The 22,702-nt window shown below is 36.4% G+C and overlaps 1 pseudogene; it reads left to right on the forward strand.

Annotated features, from left to right (window-relative positions):
* Window positions 1-337: 337 nt before the first annotated feature.
* On the forward strand, window positions 338-1,102 carry LOC149550292 (antimicrobial ginkbilobin-2-like protein; annotated as a pseudogene).
* The last annotated feature ends 21,600 nt before the right edge of the window (window positions 1,103-22,702 follow it).

Genomic DNA, 22,702 nt, shown 5'->3' on the forward strand with positions numbered 1-22,702 from the left:
TTGGGTCTTCCAGTCGAAATAATTTACCCATCTTGATGGAGAAATTCGGAATCCTGCACGGCGTGGACAATTTCAGCTTTTGAAAGTTAATGTTTCCAGGGCCATTATTTTTAAGTTGACGGGGCCTCGCGGCCGGCCTCATGCTCAAACTATATGCAACAAGTTTGAATTGGGCATACCAAGATTTTACGGGTTTAAAATATATGCAATGACCAAGTCAGTTGTTGCCTGGTCACGCTCATACTCCCCCACTCCTTTCCCATCTATTTATAAGCTGTATTGCTCCTTGTGTTCAACCACGACATCTGCTTCTCTTCTGTAATAATAATCTCCCGAAATGTATTTCTCAGCGACTGGATCGAAAAGAATTATGCCGCTATATCTGGCGACTCTACTCCTGTTCTCTGCTGTGATTGTGGAGTCCTCGGACGAGGGGGGCGAGATATATGCAGCATGTAACGTGGCTAAGTACTCCAACGGCTCCCAGTTTGATAGCAACCTGCAGGAGCTCTTTAAAACTCTGACGGAGAACGCAGCATTTAATGCCGGCTTCGGCGCTTCCGTTAGTGGGCAGAAGGGGTCGAACCAGCTGTCTGGGCGACTGCAGTGCAGAGGAGATTTGTCTCCCGCCGACTGCCAAACGTGCTCAGCGAGGGTAGTCAAGGTCGTCCACCGTGACTGCCCAAACGCCATTGGCGCACGTGTCCAGCTGGAGCACTGCTTCCTTCGCTACGAAAATTATAACTTCCTCTAAGATTTAGACACTGCCCGCTGGTACGACCTGGTCAACGTCAACGAGAATAGGGACGTCCACTTTGATGCTGCTGTTAGGGATCTGTTGGCAGATCTGTCGAGCAGGGTCCCCGCCAGTCCTATCAAGTTCGCCATGGGGTCGTCTGTTGTTGTTTCTTCCACTTCGAACGTGAGCATCTACGCCATGGAGATGTGCTGGCGAGACATGTCCATGAAAGACTGCGCCACCTGCCTCTCCAAAGGATATAAAGAGATCTTCCGCTTGTCTAGCCAGAGAGTCGGTGCCCAGGTTTTCATGGGCAGCTGCACCCTGCGCTATGAAATCTATCCCTTCGCCCAGCACTATTAGATTCTTTAAGTCTCATTCAATTTGTTTCTTTTAATTGAGGTGATTCATCATACAAATAATGGCAGGCATACCTTCCTAGTAATTCAATTGTAATAAAGATTGTTGCATGGCTTTCACAATTCTTTAGAGATGAATTGAGTTGAAACGTGGTAAGACTCTTTTGATTTAAAGATTGCAATCATTTCATCATATTCGTGAACTATACTTTGAGTTTTGTTAGATATTAGATTATTGTACGCAAAGCAATCGTAATGATAATCTATCATCGTCGATAGGTACTATATTAATTTAAGACCTCTGTAACAGCCATATTGATTTATTGCATAATAGATGCCCAGTTTTAAATTCGATTTGTTATTTGAGTGTTTGGAAATGGAAACGACTGATTATTTGGCTTGTATCTCTGATCCAACATTGCTTGGACAGGATTTGAGTAAGAATCAAGGATTTAGTAATTCAAAACATTTGCACTGATAAGAAAGGTAGCTATTTTTTAAATTAGAGATTAGACAAACTTTCGATATATCATTACCTATGTCTAATCTGAGTTTCTAGATTTGTTTACTGGAAATTGAGTATATGAATAGTTTTTGATAAATCATTCAAATCAATGATGTTTTTCTAAATCGTGCAAAGTTAAATTTGACAGTACATGTGTTAATTTTATATTTGAGATAATTTAAAAGTTATGAAAGTATTTGTAATATTATTTAAAAAATATACGCAAATAGATTAAATTTTAAAAAATTTAAAATGCTATTTCAAATCAAAATTAAATGAAATAATATAATAAACTATGAAAGATTGGAAGAATGAGAAGAAAAAAATAAAGGTATAGAATTGAAGAATATTTTGATTATTTCATACATATTTAATGTATTATTATTTTCTTACATTCTATTGATTTAGAAGATTAAAATGAAATTAATTCTTAAAGGAAAACTAAAGTTAGTCTACATGAATTTTTAATATATTTTTTTTGTTCTCAACATGATGATCCAACAAAGACAATGAGAAGAAGTTTTATATAAGATCATAATGCAACCCAAATCACCAATTTTCCATGCAAAAATGCAATCTTGAATATGGTCAACCATGGCAAAAAGAAAACACAAATAAAGGAGTCAAATTTGAAAGAAAATGAAAGGGAAATCAAATCAATGAACCGACTCACTAAGGACAGGAACTCATACAAGAGAGTTGTTAATTTCCAACCAAATAGAGTCAAACCTACCCATTAAAGTAGGCCAAATGAACAATGAAAGATCATATTTCTCCCTATGGTTGAATGCACACATGCAAGGGTTGATGCAATTAATTTAATCCAAAAAGCCTCTATCCACAACAATTGGAGCATAAGGCATTCAAAATATAATAAGAAAATTGTCTCTACATGGTTTGCAACATAAGGGATAATCGGCAGGGTTTCTAGATATGAATCTAGAATAAATACTCTATGTGCTTATATAACGTCATTCCCATGGAAATGGTAATTGGTGCACAACAACAAGGAGAGAACAATGGGAGAGAAAAAAATTATTGAGAAAGATTTAACAATGATGAGAAATAAGGATTGTAGTTTAGATAAGAAGATAGAGATTGGAGGAATAAAACCTTTAGTTATCCACAAATATATCAAATAGTCATGATTTATACATTCTGGGAATATTATTTTAGAAAGAAAAAAAATGTATCATCTAGAAGGAAAGAAAAATAAGAAAACTGAGATTTAAGATGTGAGGGAAGAGACTCGTAACTCAACATGAGGATTTTAATCATATAGTCCTCTACCTCTACCTCAATGTTTTTCAATTTCCCTAGCTTTGAATTTCAATCCTCTAAGTCGAGATATATTGTCATGGATGCCACAACTATTTTAATAGCCAATGACAACCTCACGCATTTTTCTACAATATGATGAGCCAAACTCTTTAGGTGCTTAGGTGGCCTATGTCCCTCACTATTAGGAAAGGAAAAGAGGCAAAATATATTTGAATTTTTTTCCTCCCGTAGTAGTTACATTTGATAAACATAAAGATTTCTCATGTGTTTAGAAGTAAATTTATCTCTAGTGGTAACCATAATTTTACAATGGGTGTTCATGCCAGTGGGAAGATGAAGAAAATTACCTTCTACTTTCATCCTCCACACATCATCTAGATCAATCAATTTTTTCTTAGCTTCTGAATAGCCATGTATCAAATCAACTACTAGCACAACACTTATAATACCCTTATTTGCAAATTAAACTACTTGGCTATGTCACATTGAAAGGTTATGAGAGAACAAGTCTTTGAGACAAAGATCAAGGCATAATACCCTTGTTTAATTTCGTCATAGACATCCTATAGATGAAATTTTTTCATAAGATACCAAACTCTAGTTGTAAGATATGTTAAACCTTTGTTAGTATCTTTCTTGAGTGCATCAAAGAAATATGGTCTTGTAGAATTTAAGTCTGACCAAGCAATGACATAGACAAGTGTTCAATGCATGCAAGGAGATTTTATATGTGATGGAATATAGAATTGTAAAGCTATAAATCAAAGTCTTTTTTGGTATGTGAGGATATGGTGCTATGATGCTTGAGCCTTGATGTAGGATCAAAGTGTAACGAAACTTAGGTGCAAAAATAGATTCCTACACTAATCCATTAAGGAAAGTATTGTGCAATTCTATTTAAATCCTTATAGTTTTAGATTTGATAATTTGTAAACAATAATATTGCAGTCAACCATGAATATAGAAAATAGATAGAGAAAGAAAATACATAAACACAAAGATATATCGATGGGGAAAGACCTTTCGGTAAAACAACCCCACCCCTCCAAAACCTACACAATGTATTAGCTTCAACACAAATGTTACAACACACTTGCAATGCAAGTTCTTTTAGGACACAAAAGACTGATTTAGTAGCAACTAACAGTACACTTTTTTTCACTCTCCTATCTACAACCATAAAAATGCTTATATAATGTGCTTTTTAATTTTAGGGTAACTTCAAAAGAACAACTGTATTAGGGTTTTACCATTCTCCATAAAAAGTAGGAAAAAAATTTTAGGTGATGCCTTGAACCCTACATGGTAGATGGAGACTCAAGTGTAGAGTACTTGATGAGCAATTGCCACATGTCTTCTCATCTTCACCCATCATCAAATCTTCCAAAGATAACTCTTATGTTTCATAAGAATCTATCATAACCATTTTAGTCATGATCTCCTTACACACAATTCAAGATGTCGACACATGCAAGTGGAGTGACACATCAACATGCCAACTAGACATGTATAGTCACATTTAATTACATTATTTGCAAAAAATAAATTTACAAAACAAATAATAAGAATAGGAATTATGAAGGTTGAGACACATTATTCTTGACATTCTCCCACTTGTTGAAAACCTTGTAGGAGCAATTGGAACTAATCTCTATAGGCCAAGAGGCCCATAGACTCCAAACATCATCTGAACCTATCTGTGTTCACTAGTTTCATCAATGCATCTGCAACATTATTTATAGTATCTATGTTCTCCAAATTTACCTTTCCATCTTCCACCATATCTCTCACAAAGTGAAACTACACATCAATATGCTTTGTTCTGGGATGGAAAATTGAATTCTTTACAAGGAAAATAGCACTCTAACTATCACACCAAATAGTAATCTATCCTACATCAACACCAATTTCAGAACACAATCTCCTAAGCCAAATGGCTTCCTTACAATCATGAGTAGTAGCCATGTACTTAGCTTCTGTAGTGGACAAAGTAACCATAGGTTTTCACTTACTCATCCAACTGATGGCACCACCAAACATAGTGACCACATAAGCACTAGCGAACTTCTTACTGTCAATATCACTTGCCCAATCTAAATCCATAAACCCATGAATAAAAACTAAATGCAAAGCTCAAAAAGAGCTACCATGATAAAAAATGGAGAAATCTAATGTACCCCTCAAATATCTGAATACTCACTTAACTACACCCCAATGTACCCATCCATAATTAGTGATAAACTGGCTTAGAACTCCCACTACTTGGGCAATGTTTGATCTAGTATAGACCATAGCATACATAAGACTGTCAACTACACTAGCATAAGGTACTCTAATCATGTCCTCCACCTCACTAGGAGATTTTGGACAATCATTTACAAATAAATTTGGTCCCATAGAAACAGGAGCACACAATGGTCTACAATTTGCCATACTGAACCTGTCCAACATAGACTTCACATACTTACTCTGACTCAACCAAAGTTTTTTGTTAGACTTATCTCTACTAATTTCCATACCCAAGATGTACCTTGCTGCCTCAAGATCTTTCATCTCAAACCATGCTGACAACTGCGATTTAAAATCAGAAATCATACCCTTGCCCTTCCCAAACAACAAAATATCATAAACATATAATGCAACAATAAGAATGCGATTATTTTCAACTCTGAAAAAAATAGAATGATCTGATTTCGATCTTGCAAATCCAATTGACAACATAACGGCATCAAACTTAAGGTACCACATCCTAGGATGTTGTTTCAAACCATACATAGACTTCTTTAATCTACAAACCAAAGATTCTTTACCTTTAACAATGTAGTGCTCAAACTATGACATATAAATCTCTTTCTCCAAATCATCATGAAGGAAAGTTGTCTTCACATCCATCTATTCTATCTCTAAATCACATAATGCAACATATGGATGTCAACTTTGCAATAAGAGAGAATATTTCACCATAATCTATTCCCTCTACCTATGAATACCCCTTTGCAACAATCTAGCTTTGTATCTTTCAACACTGTCATATGCACATAATTTCTTCTTCAACACCCATTTACTACCAATAGGTTTCCATCCTTTAGGAAAAGGTACAAATTTCAAATTTTTTTTTAATTCAATGAAGCCATCTCATTATCCATGGCCTCAATCCAAGAACCTACATCTTCCATATCCAAAACCTCTTTCATAGATCTAGGCTCACCAGTGTTAGTAATCAAAGCAAAGGCACAACTAGAATCTAACATAGAATAGCCAAACCTTTCTAGCTACTCAATACATGCAAGGAGATTTTGTGTGTGATAGAATACATAATTGTAAAGGTATAAATAAATGCCTTTTTTGATATGTGAGGATATGATGCTATGATGCTATGCGCGAGCATCGATGCAGGATCAAAGAACATTTGAGATTCATTGGGACTAATTTGGCATGGGATTTTGTATATAGTTTTACTTTTATTGTAATATTTTCTTTGTATTGGATAGTGAGTCCAAAAAATGGCTTTAACCTTCATCCTCGAGCAATGAGCTCGCTTTTTGTTGTCACAACTCCTAACAAGGGTGCAAAATTTTGATAGGGTCTTGTCTCCCAACAAGGACACATGTACTAAATCTAATGTATCAACTCCTAACAAGGTCAGGTCCTCTAACATGGACATTTTCTAGATTAATGCATCATCTTGTGTGTTCAATCTCTACTAGGTTTTCTCCTTGCCTAGGTTTCCTCAAAAATAAATCATGGTGATATGAGTTCTCTTATTGTCCATGTCATAATTTTGTACTTTATTATCTCAATGGTTGTATGGATTTATGATGAAATATTTAATTCTTATAAAAATGTTGCAATGCTAATTTACTTTATTATAATAGTTTCCCTAGTCATTCTATATGCGTAGAAAACTTCTAACAATGTATTTTCTTAATCTATTATATGAAGTTTTGTTTCTTTAGTTAAAATATATTATATCTCCATATTTTTTTATCTATGATTGACCATTGGCTTGGGGTGATAAGGTGTAGATTTTCTATGCTTGACATTATAGTCACTTACCAATGTTGTGACAAGATTCAAAACTAAGTGAGCTCCTTTCTCTATGACTATTTCTCTAAGAACCCCATAGCATGTAAAGATTTACTCATAGAGGAACTCTACAAGTTTATTCTCCCTAGAATGTTTCATGAATTTGATCTTAATCAATTTGACATCAATTGTCTAATCACTGTCAAAGCCCATGAACATTTGATGTTACAAGTATTCATCCCATTCATCTGTCTTTCACACTTTATCTCTACTTCTACCATACAAAAGTTAAGTGCCATTATGGTTATTTACATGACACTTTCAGCTCTTGTTGGAAATGATGATAGTTTAGCTATTGAGAATCCCTATAGAAAAAGGTATATAATGAATAGTAATAGTACATTTTAGGATTTTATAAATGATTAATTCTACTTTCATCAACATTGTTGGGTGGATTAAATAGGGTAACCAAGTGAACTTGACTGGGGGACACAAGGAATATGGGAGTGGGAGCACAAGTTCAAAATTCAAATCTAGAGGTAGGCGTGAATTCATAGGGAGGCGAACCTCGATCACCAAGCACGTAGGAGAGGATCTAGGTAGGCTTCAGGGAGGAGTCAGGAGATGGGGACCCACGTGAGGACATTCCAGGGAATCTCCCAAAGCATCAGGCCTCACTCTTTGGAGTCAAGCCATCAGGTAAATCCTCTTTCCCTCCGGTTAAGGTTGTGCCAAGTCTGGAAAAGGGATCTTGCACGATTTATATTCCAGACGAGATTGTTGATCACAGCATTGCCTCTATGTCCTCAATGCTCGTTAGAAAGTTTATTGGCCCAAGACCAAATATTGATGTGGTCCGAGCCTACACTCTGAAAAAATGGAGCTTGAAAGGTTAGTCCCTAGAGCTTTGGAAGGGCCACCCTCATGCTTCAGAGATGGTTGTCCCAATTGGACTTAAACAAATCATTCCTCCAGCAAGCTCCAGTATGTGTCAGACTCCCAGAGCTACCATTGGAGTTCTGGAATGAGGATGTCTTCAAGGGAGTGGCCAGCTCTTTCGGAGAGCTTCTCTCCATCGACCCAATCACTGCTTCGAAGAGTAGGCTAACTTATGCGAGGATCTGTGTTGGAGAGAGGGAAGGGGAGGATATGCCTGAAGTGGTTTGTTTTCAGTCCAAACTTGGCACCCATATCTAGTAGTTGGACTTTTAAAGTGTTCCTTTTGGGTGTTTTCACTATCTAAAAACCAGTCACAAGGCATTTCAGTGCCTGAAATCTAAGATGACTAGAAAGAAGAACCCCCCTTCTTCTTCTCAACTAAGGATGAAGAAAGTTTGGAAAAAGAAGACCACTACACAAGGCCAGAAGGACCTATCTACGAAGACCCAGTATGTAATAGTAGCCCCAAAGAGGACAAACCAAGAACCTCAAGGAAATACAAGTAAAGAAGGAGAGTTACTCAAGTCAGGACCCAGTTCCTCTCTACCTTTAACCGAACCCTAGCTATTAGGGGATGATCAGGTCAAGGAAAGGACTCCCAAGCTTGGAGAAGAGGAAGTTAAGGATGTCTCGTAGAAAGGTCTTTAGGAGGCTGGTTTGGACCTTCTCCCCAGAGAGGAACAGTTGGTTCTGGACTCCACAGAAGAGATCAAGGAAAGGGAAAATAAGGAAATTATCATCTTCCAGGACTTAGAGGAAAAATTGGTCTCCACCAGAGATGTAGCGACTAGAACAGGAAATAAGGAGGACTTGGTGAAATATTAGGAGCAAAGGGTTGATCTTCACAACACCCCAAGGAATGTGAATAAGGCTTCTAAATCCTTGAAGTTCAAAAATAAGGGAGAGATACTCAAGAAGAATCAAATTAGAGATTCATCCAAGGCTTCTCCAGTGGCAACCAAGAGTAGTTGCAAACCAGATGTGGGCTCTACAACCAAAGCAGGCAGGAAATCAAAAAGGGAGTCCAGAGAAGAGGAGACCAAAAGGTGTTTGGTGAATGGGTGCCAAAGCCCCCTGAAGGAATTTTCCAAGAGTAAAAAATGAAGATCATCTCATGGAATATTAGGGGCCTAAATGGCACCCATAAATAGGAAATAATTATAAATTTGATTAGAGACCAAAGATTGGATATTTTGATGATTCAAGAAACAAAAATGAAAAAGGATTCTTTGAGAAACATAGAGTTCAGTAACATGATGAGCGGTGAGGCTTCAGACTCTGATGGAGCCTCTGGGGGCCTACTAAGTTTATACAAGTCAAAATTTTAGGGTGGAATCAGTTTTCAATGCAGGTAACATTCTATTTTGTAAAGTGTACAATATTCATTCCAAAGAATCTTGGTTCTTGCTCAACGTTTATGCCCCCAACAACAAGAGAGAAAGAAAATCCTACTAGTCCATAGGAGAAGGGTTGGTTCAGAATAGTAACTTGAAAAAAGGCATCATTATGGGAGATTTCAATACCCCTCTTCTAGATAAGGAGAAGAAGGGTGGTCTGCCTTAGGACTGGGAAAGAAAGCATGATATTTCTAACTTCATCAATGATTTGGCTTTTCTGGATCTGGACTTTATGGGTGGTGACTTTACTTGGTCCAATAAATGCTTAGACAAGGAGTCTATTCAGGTTAGATTGGATAGAGCCCTCATTTCTCCTGATTGGCTACAGTCCTCTTCTTGCAAATTAGGTTGTTTGCCTAGAATTGGGTCCGACCACTCCCCCATCTCCCTCTCTATTGTCCCTTTTGACCCCTATAGACCTCCTCCCTTCCATTTCGAGAAAATGTGGACCTCCCACCCTGACCTTCTAGAGAGAATTAAGGGCTGGTGGAGCATAGATGTGGAAGGCACTGCTATGTTCAGGGTAGCTAGAAAAACTCAGTAATGTTAAAAGGATGATAAAAGCTTGGAATAAGTTAGATTTTGGTCATTTATTCTCTATGAAAGAGGATCTTTCTTCTAATCTCTCTTCCATCTAGAATCAATTGGCTCAAGGAAGGAGACCAGAACACAAAGTTCTTCCATTTATCCACTCTTAAACATAGAGCTAACAACAGGATTTCTGGCCTGAAGAAAGATCAAGGTGTGCTGAGTAAGGAAGATGATATTTCACTTGAAGCTATCTCATTCTTCTCCTTCTTTCTTGGGATCCTTTTCTCTCTAAGGTGGACTAGGACGACATTGTCTCTTGTATCCCTCAGATCCTCCAACCGCACCATAATAATCTCATTTGGGCCATTCCTTCTGATTTTGAAGTGAGAGAAGCTCTTTTTTCTCTTTTGGTGGATAAATCACCTAGACCTTATGGTTTTTCTACCTTCTTTTTCCAAATGTACTAGCCTATCATTATGAGGGATGTTGTTAAGGCAGTTCAGGAGTTCTTTGGAGCTAGAAGCATTCTGAAGGAAATCAACTCCACATTCTTAGTTCTTATTCCCAAAGTGCTAGGGGCTGACACTCTGGATAAGTTCAGACCCATCAGCTTATGCAACTCATTTTATAAGATCATCTCGAAGGTGCTCACTTTGAGGCTACTTAAGCTTCTCCCCTTGATTATCTCCCAACAACAATCTAGTTTTGTCCTAGGCAGACAGATTTTAGATTTGATTATCATGGTGCATGAAGTGATTCACTCTATGGAAGCTGGTAAGAGAGAAGGAATGTTACTCAAACTTGACATGTCTAAAGCTTATGATTGGGTTGATTAATCCTTTTGGAGTTGGTGTTGAAAGCTTTTGGCCTTGATGTCAAATCTTGCAAGCTAATTTCCCAGCTAGTCACCACCCCCTCGCTAGCTGTTTTAGTGAATGGATCCCCCTCTGATTTCTTCAAACCTACAAGAGGCCTTCATTAGGGGGATCCTCTATCACCGATTCTCTTCATGATCTTTGCAGAATGTATTGGCAGACTCATGGAGAAGAAAAAGAAAGAAGGGAGGATCAAAGGCTTTAAACCTTCTTCCAAATGCGCCCCCTTCACGCATCAACAATTTGTTGATGATACCATTATGGGAGGAGAGGCTTTGGTCAGGGAGGCCAAGGCTTTGAAAGACACTTTGGACACTTATTCCAAAGGGTCGGGGCAGCTCATCAATTGGGATTAAAGCTCTATTTTCTTTATCAACACTCCAGAGGGAAGACAACAGAGAATCTCCAAAATCTTGGGATGTCAGGTGGGGAAGCTTCCTTCTACCTACCTTGGTCTCCCCTTGGGCATGTCCCCCTTTGATTCCTTTTGGAATGGCATCTTGGATAGGTTCAGTAAGAAGTTGGTTGGCTGAAAAGGAGCCTTTCTCAGCCAAGCTGGAAAATGTGAACTAGTTAAATCTATCCATCAAAACCTGCCAATATATGCCTTGAGCCTTTCCACCATACTCAAAAAATTCGTCGAGAGGATGGAGAAAATCCAAAGGGATTTTTTATGGACGGGAACTGAAAGGAATAAAAGGTACCCCCTTGTTGCTTAGGACAAAGTTTGTCTCCCTAAAAAAATGGTGGTCTAGGAATCAAGAAGCTCACTCATATCAACAAGGCCCTCCTGGCAAAGAAAATTTGGCACATTTTTAGTAGCACAGGGGAATGGAGAGACACTATGGTGAACAAGTATATAAAAATGCCCTCTTTTTAGTTCACTCTTTTCAGTGAGGATATCCCCAGAGGCTCAGTTGTTTGGAATGGCTTCTTAAAAGCTAGGGATTTGGCTAACTCTAAGGTCTCCTGGAAGCTGGGAAATGGGGAGAACATTCTATTTTGGTCAAACAGTTGGCTTTCTTAGGGCCCCTCATTAATAACCCTAGCTATGGTGTTTGGGCTAATCATTGCATCAACCTTTTTAAGCACAAAGTTAGCAACTACAGGACTGAACAGGGATGGAAGGACCTTTCTATTATCTCAAAGGACCTTAAACCAATTATGATCATGCTTAATTCCTTTTCCCTTAGCACCAACAAGGATGAACTAGTTTGGAGGGATAATGCCAATGGGCTCTATTCAGTTGCCTTTGGGTACTCTACTTTATGGAGTACAAAAGTTTCCCCCCCTTGGTCGAGGGCCTGGCTCCTGGGCCTAACACCAAAAGTCAACATGGTCTTTTGGTTGGCACTTCAGGACAAAAATCTCACTCAGGAAAATCTCATTAAAAGAGGTCACAAATTGCCCAGCAAATGTGTTTTATGCCAAGATGAGTCAGAGATAGGCAATCATTTATTCGTTCTTTGCTCTTACTCCAGGATAGTCTGGGACTTCCTCACCCAGGATCTTGACCACAGCTAGTGCATTCCTTCCAACCTCTTGGACTTTTTTTTCCAATGGCAAGGTATGTTCAATGGGTCCACCTTGAAGGAAATCAACTCCTGGCTCCTGCCCCATTTTTGTTGGAGCATATGGAAGGAGAGAAACAACTAGATTTTCAGAGACAGGGAGGAGTCAGCTTTGGTTGTTGGAAGGAAGATCTTCAGTAACATAAAGGAAAAATTTTTTGTGAGGAAGGGGGGAGCTTTTGAGATAGGAGGAAGGAAAAAGGAGAAGGTAAAATACAAAATGAGAAAAAGATAGGAAGCCAAGTGGATCCTCCCCCCTGAAGGCTGGCACAAAGCCAACTTCGACGGAGCCTCCAAGCGAAACCCTGGATCCTCGAGTAGTGGAGGTGTGGTTAGAAATAAAAATGGAGATAGTATTGCAGCTTTTGCTCTCCCGTTGGGTTTCCAAACAAATCATTTTGTGGAAGCTAATGCCGCGTGCAATGTTGTTAAACTAGCTTTTGAAATTGGGGTCACCAATTTATGGCTAGAAAGGGACTCGAATAACATTATTAAGTGCATCAATGGCAATTCATATCCATCTTGGATGATTGCAAATCTTATCAATGAGACAAGAGAGACCCTTGCCAAATTCAAAAAATTCCACGTCACCCATAATTTTCGGGAAGCAAACCTGGTTGCTGACAGGTTGGCAAATATAGGGGTCAGCACAAACCAAAAAATGACTTAGCTTCCCGAAACTTCTTTGCCGGCAGATGTCAAGTGTCAGATCGACTTGGATAAAATCCAAGCAAGTACAGAGGATATCAAGTTGTAATATGAATATGAAAGGGTTAAGATATATGGGTACTTTTCATAATAGAAGATTGGGAATTCATAAATGCAAATATCCTTCATTGATTAATTTCCACGCTTTGTGGGTTTTTTATTGCAATTTTTTCAGGGGCAACAATAGAGTTATTTTTCTTTGCTCTTTGCTTAATCTCGATGGTCCATTCTAGTCTCACAGTGAAGAGCTTATGAGTAAAGTGGGTGTGCAATGTGTGGAGATGGTGGGTGAGAGATGCAGAAAGGAGCCGGTGGGGGACTTTGAGAAATGGAGAAGCAGGTCAAAAGTTTGGGAAAAGCTGGATGAGGGTGGGGTAACCAAGTATCTCATGAAGCTGCACCATTTTGATCAAGAGATGACCAACAATATGGTGGGGTCCTAGAAAGATGGCAGGGTTAAGGTGAATGGCATCAACTTCTAGATCGAGGGTTTCAAATTCTTCAAGAATAAGAAGCTGTCAGCCAATGTGGTTAGGGATTTTGTGAAGAGTGAGAAGGAATTAAAGGTGTTGACAAAAATTGACACCTACTATCTCCTCGACTCCATGAAGAAGTAGTGGAGGTATGTTCTGAGAGTTGTTATTGAGTATATCACTTTGGACCAAAGGCTTGATAGAGGCTAAACCCACCACTTTGTTATTTTAAATCATTTCCAGAAGAAAGCCAAAATTGATTTCCCTTTTTATCTGTTAACCTCTATGAGTAAGGCTATGGACAGCTTCAAAAAGAAGCCCATTGCAACCTCGGCTCTGCATGAGGGGCTGCTACTACTTATCCATGAGCACTTCAAAGCTAAGACTATTAGCAATGCCCCCCCTCAGACAGAGATTGTGGAGTCTGAAAGCTCCAGTTACTCCTCTGACTCGGATGATATTCAGAGCCTCAGTTCTGAGAAAGGTGGGATCTCCTCTTCAGGGAAAGAAGCAACTTACCATGTTAAAAAATCCCCCTCCCCCATAACCCCAAGAAGAAAAATCCCTAGGGATCTTGGGTAGAAACAGGCTGAGAAGGCTATGGAGGGAAGTAGCAACGATGAGGAGGGTCTGGATTCTGAGGAGGAGGTGAAGGAGATGCAGGAGGAAACTAAGGAGGATAGTAGAAGGAAGAAGCACAAGAGGGAGAGTCTGTAGGATGTGCGCTCTCAATATGAGGAGGCATCTATGCTGCCCTTTCTCCTGTCCATCTTCACCCTAAGGAGTAGAAAGAGGAGAAAGATGGGTATGCGAAAGGGGAAGTGTAGACCAATGATAGGAGGAAAGCGTGGATCAACTTCAATGTCAAGACCACCAAAATGGGAATCTTTAGGGAGGCCATGAATCCCCAAATCCTTGTGGATAATCAAGAAGAGCATCGACTAGAAGAATTAATTGATCTGACAGTTGTGGCTATTTCGGATAGAGCCAGGGAGATAGGGATGAACCTTTTAAATAATGCTCGCAACAGCATGATTGATAATTTTAGATCAATCAAATGGCTTTTCCACAAGCTTGAGGAGGTTAAAGACCAGGTGAAACACATTGAGGCAACAAGGAAAGGGATGGATGGCAACAGGAGGACAGATTCGGCTAATAGGCTCACTCTCGTAGAATAGAGGATACACAATCTAGAAAACTACAATCACAACCTTGAGAATCAGATGTTTTCCTTGTTAAGCTCCATCAACAAAAACATCATCTCTCTCATGGGCTAGATCAAAGATAGAGAAATGCACGATGATGAGGATGGAAATGACAAGGACGAGGCCAAAATGGAGGACGACCCTGCAAAGGACAACTCCACTCCTACTTAGGACTAGGGGAATCAAAGGGTGCAACAGATGGAAACAGAGGAGAATCAATAGGCCTTTGAGGCTGCTTAGGTGATGCATGATCTAGAGCGAAAGAACGAGGAATAACTCTTGCCCGCTCTTTTGTTTATCACTGTCTTTTGGCTTTTTGATCTGGCTTTTGGCTGTGACTTTAATTGTTTCCTTTTCTTGGTCTTTTATCAGAACTCTTTCCTTTGGCTGGGCTTAATGCTTATTATCAGCCTTTGAACTTATACTTTTTTGGCTGGTTTGTCATGCTTATTATCAACCTTCTTATGTACTAACTTTCGGGTTTCAAGTTCCTTGTAAAACCTATTTATCTAATCAAAGACATTGTTGGGTGGATGTATTTGAAATTTCACATTAACTTTCTAGGGTTCTATTGTAAGTGAGACATGTATAAATTTTCATTGTTAGCTCAAAATAGGGTCCTACTATGTTTCAAGAAATCCTTTCCATCACTTCTTTCTTCCATGTGATCAAAACATTTTCTAGGAAGATGCATAGGATGTTGGCATAAGAAAAAATGGAAAAATACCAAAATCTATATTTTTTGATATTTCTATGTTCTAGTATTTTCATTTTCAGAGGCCTCAAGGTCATTTCTATGCTTCGGTAGGGCCAAGAAGTCATAAGTATGCTTAAGAATTTGGACATTAAATGTAGATCTCTAGAATACATTTCTAGAATTTTTTTAGTTCACGATTTCAAGTTATGAGTAGAAAGTTATGACTTCTACAAGTAGATGTAAGTTTTAATATAGATTTTTGTAGTTTTTATAGTAGTTAGAATTTATTTTGTTATTAATTATCTTATGGACTCTTTATTTTCATTTCCAAGGGATATTGATGACACTTGGGATCCATCTGACTTATATAAACTCTATTTTTGAATTGAATAGATCACGTTTTGGCTTGTAAAAATGTCTATTGTGACATTTTAATGGCTTTCAATTAAATCACAATACCACAAGTTCTACACTAGGTATTGTAATCTGACTTCTTTTCACCATGGGAAGCTTACAAAATTTTGGGAAAAATTACAAATAACAGCCTCAAAATGTTCTTGTTTTAATAATCTATTAAATCACTGGCAAACTACAAATTCAATATAATCAATTAAAAACTAAGAATCATAACACATGGGGCCAACAACTCTTCTTTTGAGGGAGTGAATCTCTCTCAAAGATCGCTTGCCCCATCCCTCTCTTGTCTTCCCTCTCTCGATCAATAGGCATGTCCTTCCACTCTTTTCTTGAGGAACTTGTTGCAAACCATGGGCTCCCTTCTCCCATCTTGCCACTTGACTGCTATATCCAAACCATTGTCTTTCCTTATTATAAATTGGGAATTTGAGTTGGTGATCAACCTATCTCATGTAACTTTAGATCCCCTTCCTTCCAAGTTTCTCAATAGAGGCCTCAAATTTTCCATCTCTCCTCGCGCCATTTTGCACATTGATTTTCTTGTTGAAATTGAGAGCATGATTCACTATTTCCCTACCACTATGGTTGTGGTTGTTAGGCAAGATTGTGTTGTTTCTTTAAGATGTACCAAACTACAGAAGTGCAACATCCCATGTTCAGAGTTTCTTTCCTTTAAGAACCTTATTTGTAACCATGGCCTTCTCATCTCTAGAGATAATAAATATAATGCTACTTTAATTTTGAATAAATCTCACTACATCACTAAGATGAATGACCCTCTCTCAAATACTAGTAGCTACAAGATTGTTCCACACAACCCTTGTAGTAAAATCTTGAAGAAGCTCAAAGAGACTATTGCTAGCTCTTTTTTCTGAAAAAGTTACCAAGAGGCCTCTCTTACCCACCAAAGAGTTAACTTCTTGTATCTATGGTATCCCAAAAATCCACAAAGCCAATCTCTTGTTAAGGCCCATTATGATTGCTATAGGTTCTCCGACCTACAAGCTTGCTTCTTTCTTAATGAAATTTTTATCCCCTCATCTTGGAAAAGTTGACTCCTTTTTCAAAGACTCTAACCATTTTTCCAAGTTCATCAAAGATGCCAAATGTGACAATGGCAACATATTAGTTAGCTTTGACATTTCACTCTTCACAAAAGTCCATATTCTTGATTCTAATTATATTATCAAGCGTAAGGTTAATGTTGAGGTTGCCTCCATTGTGGAGTTGTGCTTGTGTTCCACTTTCTTCTCCTTCTAAGGGGTCATTTATTAGCAAGTGGATGGTGTTGCCATGGGCTCACCCCTCTCCCTGCTTATTGTCAATCTTTATTTGGAACAATTTGAAGAAATTTCTCTACAATCCTTTCCCCTTAAACCAAAGTGGTGGAAATGATATAGGGACAACATTAACATTTCTTGGACCCATGAACATGAAAAACTTGAAGAGTTTTGTGCTCATCTCATCAATTTTGCATCATGCATATCTTTCACCAAAGAGTTTGAGTATGATAATTCTTTATGTTTTCTTGATATCTTGATCCACAGGAAATTTGATTGATTACTACAGTGTGGTGTTTCCACAAAATTGCTCACACTGATCGGTATCTTCATGCAACTTCTCACCACCACCTGAGCCAAAAATTTGGGATTATCAAAACCTTTTCCCTAAGATCCTACTAGATTTGTGATGAACATAACTTAGACCAAGAGCTCTCTCACCTTCATCTTGTCTTTAGATGGAATGTCTATTCTGATAAACAAATCTCTAGGGATTTCTACCAAGCTAGATCCTCTAATCACTCCACTTCCCATCCTTCCACCTTTCCCCAAGATACCTCTTTTTTTATCTCTCTTCCTTATGTTGCCAAAATCTCCCACAAAATCACCAAAGTTGTAGTCAAAAATAGTATTCATATGGTGTTCAAGCCATTGACCACCTTGAAGAATTGCATCCCACTACTTAAAGACTCAATGGATGTCTTTTTAGAATCTAATATATATACGTTGTTTTGCTTATGTGGCACACCTTATATAGGTGAAGCCATACGTTCTTTTAATAATAGAATCAAAGAACATGCAACTAACATCAAGCATGAGTGTGTTATTAAATTTGCCTTGGTTGATCACTCCTCAACCACTAAGCATAACATCCACTTAGAGGACTTTCAAATCGTATGGAGGGAAGACAACTTTTTTGAAAGGAAACTCAAGGAGCCTATTGAAATAAAAAATAACCCATCAAATCTCAATCGCGATGATGGTTTGAGCATGAGAAACTCATGGAAACCTTTTTTATTTTCCCTTAAACCTCCCCCACACCATGGTCATTTGTCTTAGCTCTGATGTGCTTTGTTTCTCTCTTGTTCCTTCTCTTTGATGTTTTTAATTCTTGGTTGCCTTTCCCTTGTTTCTCTTTCTCATCTTCCTTTTCCTTCCTCCATGTTGAGGATCTTTTGGTGTCTCCCCAACCCCCTGTTTCTTTCCTCTCCTCCTCTTGTATTTTCCTCCCCTGCTCTCTCTTTTGTCTTTCCTCTCAACCAACACTATTATTTATGTTTTCCCTCTCTCTCTCTCTCTATCTCTCTCTCTCTCTCTCTCTCTCACACACACACACACACACACACACACACACATTCTCACCCCCCCTCCCTCCCTCTTCTTTTCTTTCTTTGATCCTTGGTCCCTTTCAAGTGTTTCCTCTTCTCATTCCTCCTTCACTTTATTTATATTTTAATATTCATTTTCTTTTTCACTTTTAGGTCATTTGTTGTTTTTCTTTTTTAGTTTTCTCGAACCACTACAAATGTAGTAAGCACTGCCATTATGTTTGGTATGTGTTTTCCAAATGCAACTATCAATATATTTATATTCAAGGAAAGAGTTATGAATAGACATGTCTCTTTAGAAATATGTCTATTCAACTATTATAATTATATATGCAAATTATATATTGTCTCTTTCTCTAATACATAAAAAATTATAAAAAATATATGTATATATATTTATGTATATCTCTCTCTCACACACACACATACATATCTTCACTAGAGTTTATCAGAACAAAGCTACAAAACATTGACACTCCCTCTTAGATAGGGAAGATAAACACAAGACATGTATTACACCATTGGTAATATTAGATATAGAAAAAGGTATATCTTTGATCAGATGATATATATCATTTTGATATCACAGATGATATTACAAGTTTTTCCCTTCTAGAATATCAAAGATATTCACCAAGTACTCAAAAGGTTTTGACATCACATTTGATATCAAGAGTATTGGCCTCCCAGAATATTGACATTTGATATTCACCAAGTACTCAAATAAGGTGTGATATCACATTTGACATCATGAGTATTGACCTCCTAGAATATAAAGATATTCACCAAGTACACAAATAATGTTTGATATCACATTTGAAATCAAGAGTATTGGTCTCCCAGAATATAAATGATATTCACCAATTACTCTTTTGAGTAATGGCCTCCTAGAATGTTGAGATGCAAAACATTCACCATTTACTCAAATTTAGACCTCATGATACAAGTTATTGTAAGATCATTACCTTACAATAACCTCTACAAATACAAGTGACATCATTTAGAAGTCATCAGTTCCTTTTGATGTACATAGGGGTTAGGCCCATTAAAACCACATGGTCACAATGTATGAATCAAGGTCCTCTTGATGTGATAATTTATTGATCACTAGAGAATCCATATCATCATGGTTTAATCCTTAATCAATAGGATGGAGATTGCCAAAGGTGAACCAAAGCATATCCTCAATTTGCTCCCTCTCTTTCAAGATTGCCTAGAATGCCAGTCTCCCTCTTTTTCCTACAAGAACATTTTTAGAGGAAAAGATCAAGGCAAACAGCTCTTATAGCATACAATAAAATAAAAAATAAGAGTACTACTACTATAATACTCAAGCATAATGATAGTATTAGAAATAATCATAAATTCCTAATAATAATAATAATAATGTGATATTATTCCTTTAGAACAACATAATTACATAATTCAAAATGACACTCATATTCATTATTCAAAACAAGAATATCAGAGAATCATAATAATACTTATTTAATATATAGTGATCATTTGTACTATTATCTTAAATTAATAAATGAATACCAAAAAAGAAACTTTTCACATACCTTATAGGATGTGAAAATTGCGCTTCCTCTAAGCATTTAAAGGGTTGGCTAGTTCATATTTTTCGTCATAAATATATTTCCATCGATCGCGTTCAACATATTTTTTGATCTCTGAGTTTTTATAAGACATGTTTCTCTTATGATTCTTCTCAAAGTGTAAGGTGGATCTGTTATTATCCATTTGTGTGGTATGAGTTTGTATTTTCTATCATTTGGCATCCCCTTATCCCTTTATAAATTGGAGTTCATGTAGGATGGGATTTTGATATTACTAATAACTCTCGTACATGTGGCATTTGTACACACTACCCTTTTTATATTTATGTGCAATGTATTAGCTATTTTCCACTTTGTTTAGTCTTTATGATTATGTGTTCGTTGGGTGGTGTAGAGTCATCTTTCTTATCTATCACTATAAGATTGTAGACATCCTTTAGTTGTTTTTACAATTTAGTTAGAGTAATTTGTGACCTCTTCTATCATGGTCAAGTCTTTCTATCAATACCATTTATTTATTTGTTTTCTATATTTGGCGTATTCTATTTGCCAAGAGTTGATGACATGGCACCATTTGGTATAACTTGGCATTATGTTTCCACCTGCAATGACTTCGTCGGTTCAAGTTTTGGAACTGCCAACACTTTCAAGGAAGGAGTGTGTTGTAATCTCATTAAGAGTCTATTTCATGCATAGTGGCTATCTCTTAATCTTCAACAATGTGTCTCTTCAATGATTGTGGAATTCCTATGGATTGTGTCGCATCCAATATTTGATTCCTCAAAGAAAAGTAATTATTGTGTAGAATGGGAAGAAGGTTTGTTATTTTAATAAATGGCTATTGCCTTTATTTACTTCCAATTCTAAACATAGAGTAACTTCTAGTGCCATTGATTTGTCTATTCAGTATTTCTCTTCATACCCATGTGCCCATCAAAGTTGGTTGTATATTATTGTCCATTTAGTGCTGAGACCATGTATATTTAATCATTGTTGTCATATCCATTTCAAACCATCAAACATTCATAAAACATAATGTAGCCTCTGATGCAATAAGGAATGATCTTCAAACTTATTGATTTCTCCAATAAGATTCAAATGCACAAAAATACATCTTAGTCACTTATTGAATTTAATAGGTTGCAAGAGAGCCTACTCTGATACCATGTTAGTTTTCTCAGACCGCAGCAAATGTAGTAAGCACTGACATTATGTCTAGTATGTGTTTTCCAAATGCAACTATCAATATATTTATATGAAGAAAGAGTTATGAATAGACATGTCTCTTTAGAAATATGTTTATTTATAATATTACTCATTATAATTATATATACAAATTATATATTGTCTCTTTATCTAATATATAAATAATTATAAAATATATGTGTATATATTTATGTATATCTTACATATATATATATATATATATATATATATATATATATATATATATATATATATATATATATATATATATATATATATATATATATATATATATATATATATATATATATATATCTTCACTGGAGTTTATTAGAATGAAGGTACAAAATATTAACATTCTTTTTGTGCTCTTTCTTGTGTGTGTGTGTGTGTGTGTGTGTGTGTGTGTGTGTGTATGTATGTATATATGTATGTATGTATGTATGTATATATATATATATATATATATATATATATATATGTATGTATGTATGTATGTATGTATGTATGTATGTATGTATGTATGTATGTATATATCCTTCATTACTTTCCTACTTTTTTCATTTTTCTTCCTTGTTTGATTCTCGACTTTTATATACATACATACATACATACATACATACATACATACATACATACATACATACATACATACATACATACATACATACATACATACATACATACATACATACATACATATATATATATGTATGTATGTATGTATGTATGTATGTATGTATGTATGTATGTATGTATGTATGTATGTATGTATATATATATATATATATATATATATGTATATATCCTTCATTACTTTCCTACTTTTTTCATTTTTCTTCCTTGTTTGATTCTCGACTTTTATTTCACTTTTATTTAGTTTTAGGATTTCTATGTCATATATATACACATTTATTTTTATATTTAAGTTATTTTTCATTCATTTATTTGCTATTTTGCTGACTCCTAGCTTGAATTTTTTGTTCTTTTTTTATTGTGAGCCATGTCACTCAAATTTTGGATTCCCCATGCATCCACTCACTAGGAAAAATCATAAACCTATGTCACCTTTCATAAAGAAATGAGATATCAAAATGTGACAGTTAAACGTTAATGACAAAAAAATGGTATTTGTGTTTAAAATATGAAGATGATGTAAACTAATTATGAAATGTGTAGAATTGGATGAATTTTATGCCTATGATTTTTATAATTTTTTTGAGTAAGAATTTATTCATTTTATTTTATTTTGAAGTCCCTTTTTTATCTGTAAAAAATATAGGGTGTAGTTCCCATCAAACAAGTATATGCAAATCATCTTTTTTTGTTCTGATTTGAAAATATCTTATAGATGACATGTATAGCTAGTGAACAAAAAAGAAATAATTATTTTTTATGTATGTTTTCTTTGTTATAAGTACTCAAGTTTGACCTTATCAGAATCTAATAGTTTTTCCCTCCTGTCAAAACTTCCCTATCAAATCTATACCTTCTTGAAAAAAATTACATATTCGTGAAGATGATTCTTTCCTCTAGAGAAAAATATAATTTTAAATTTTTTTTGATATGATTTACTATTTTTTTTCCCTTTTTCTTGGGAGCATTT

This window comes from Cupressus sempervirens, chromosome 7 (genome assembly GCF_028749045.1).
Source record: "Cupressus sempervirens isolate cs-2001-9-10 chromosome 7, ASM2874904v1, whole genome shotgun sequence".
Classification (NCBI taxonomy): Eukaryota; Viridiplantae; Streptophyta; class Pinopsida; order Cupressales; family Cupressaceae; genus Cupressus; species Cupressus sempervirens.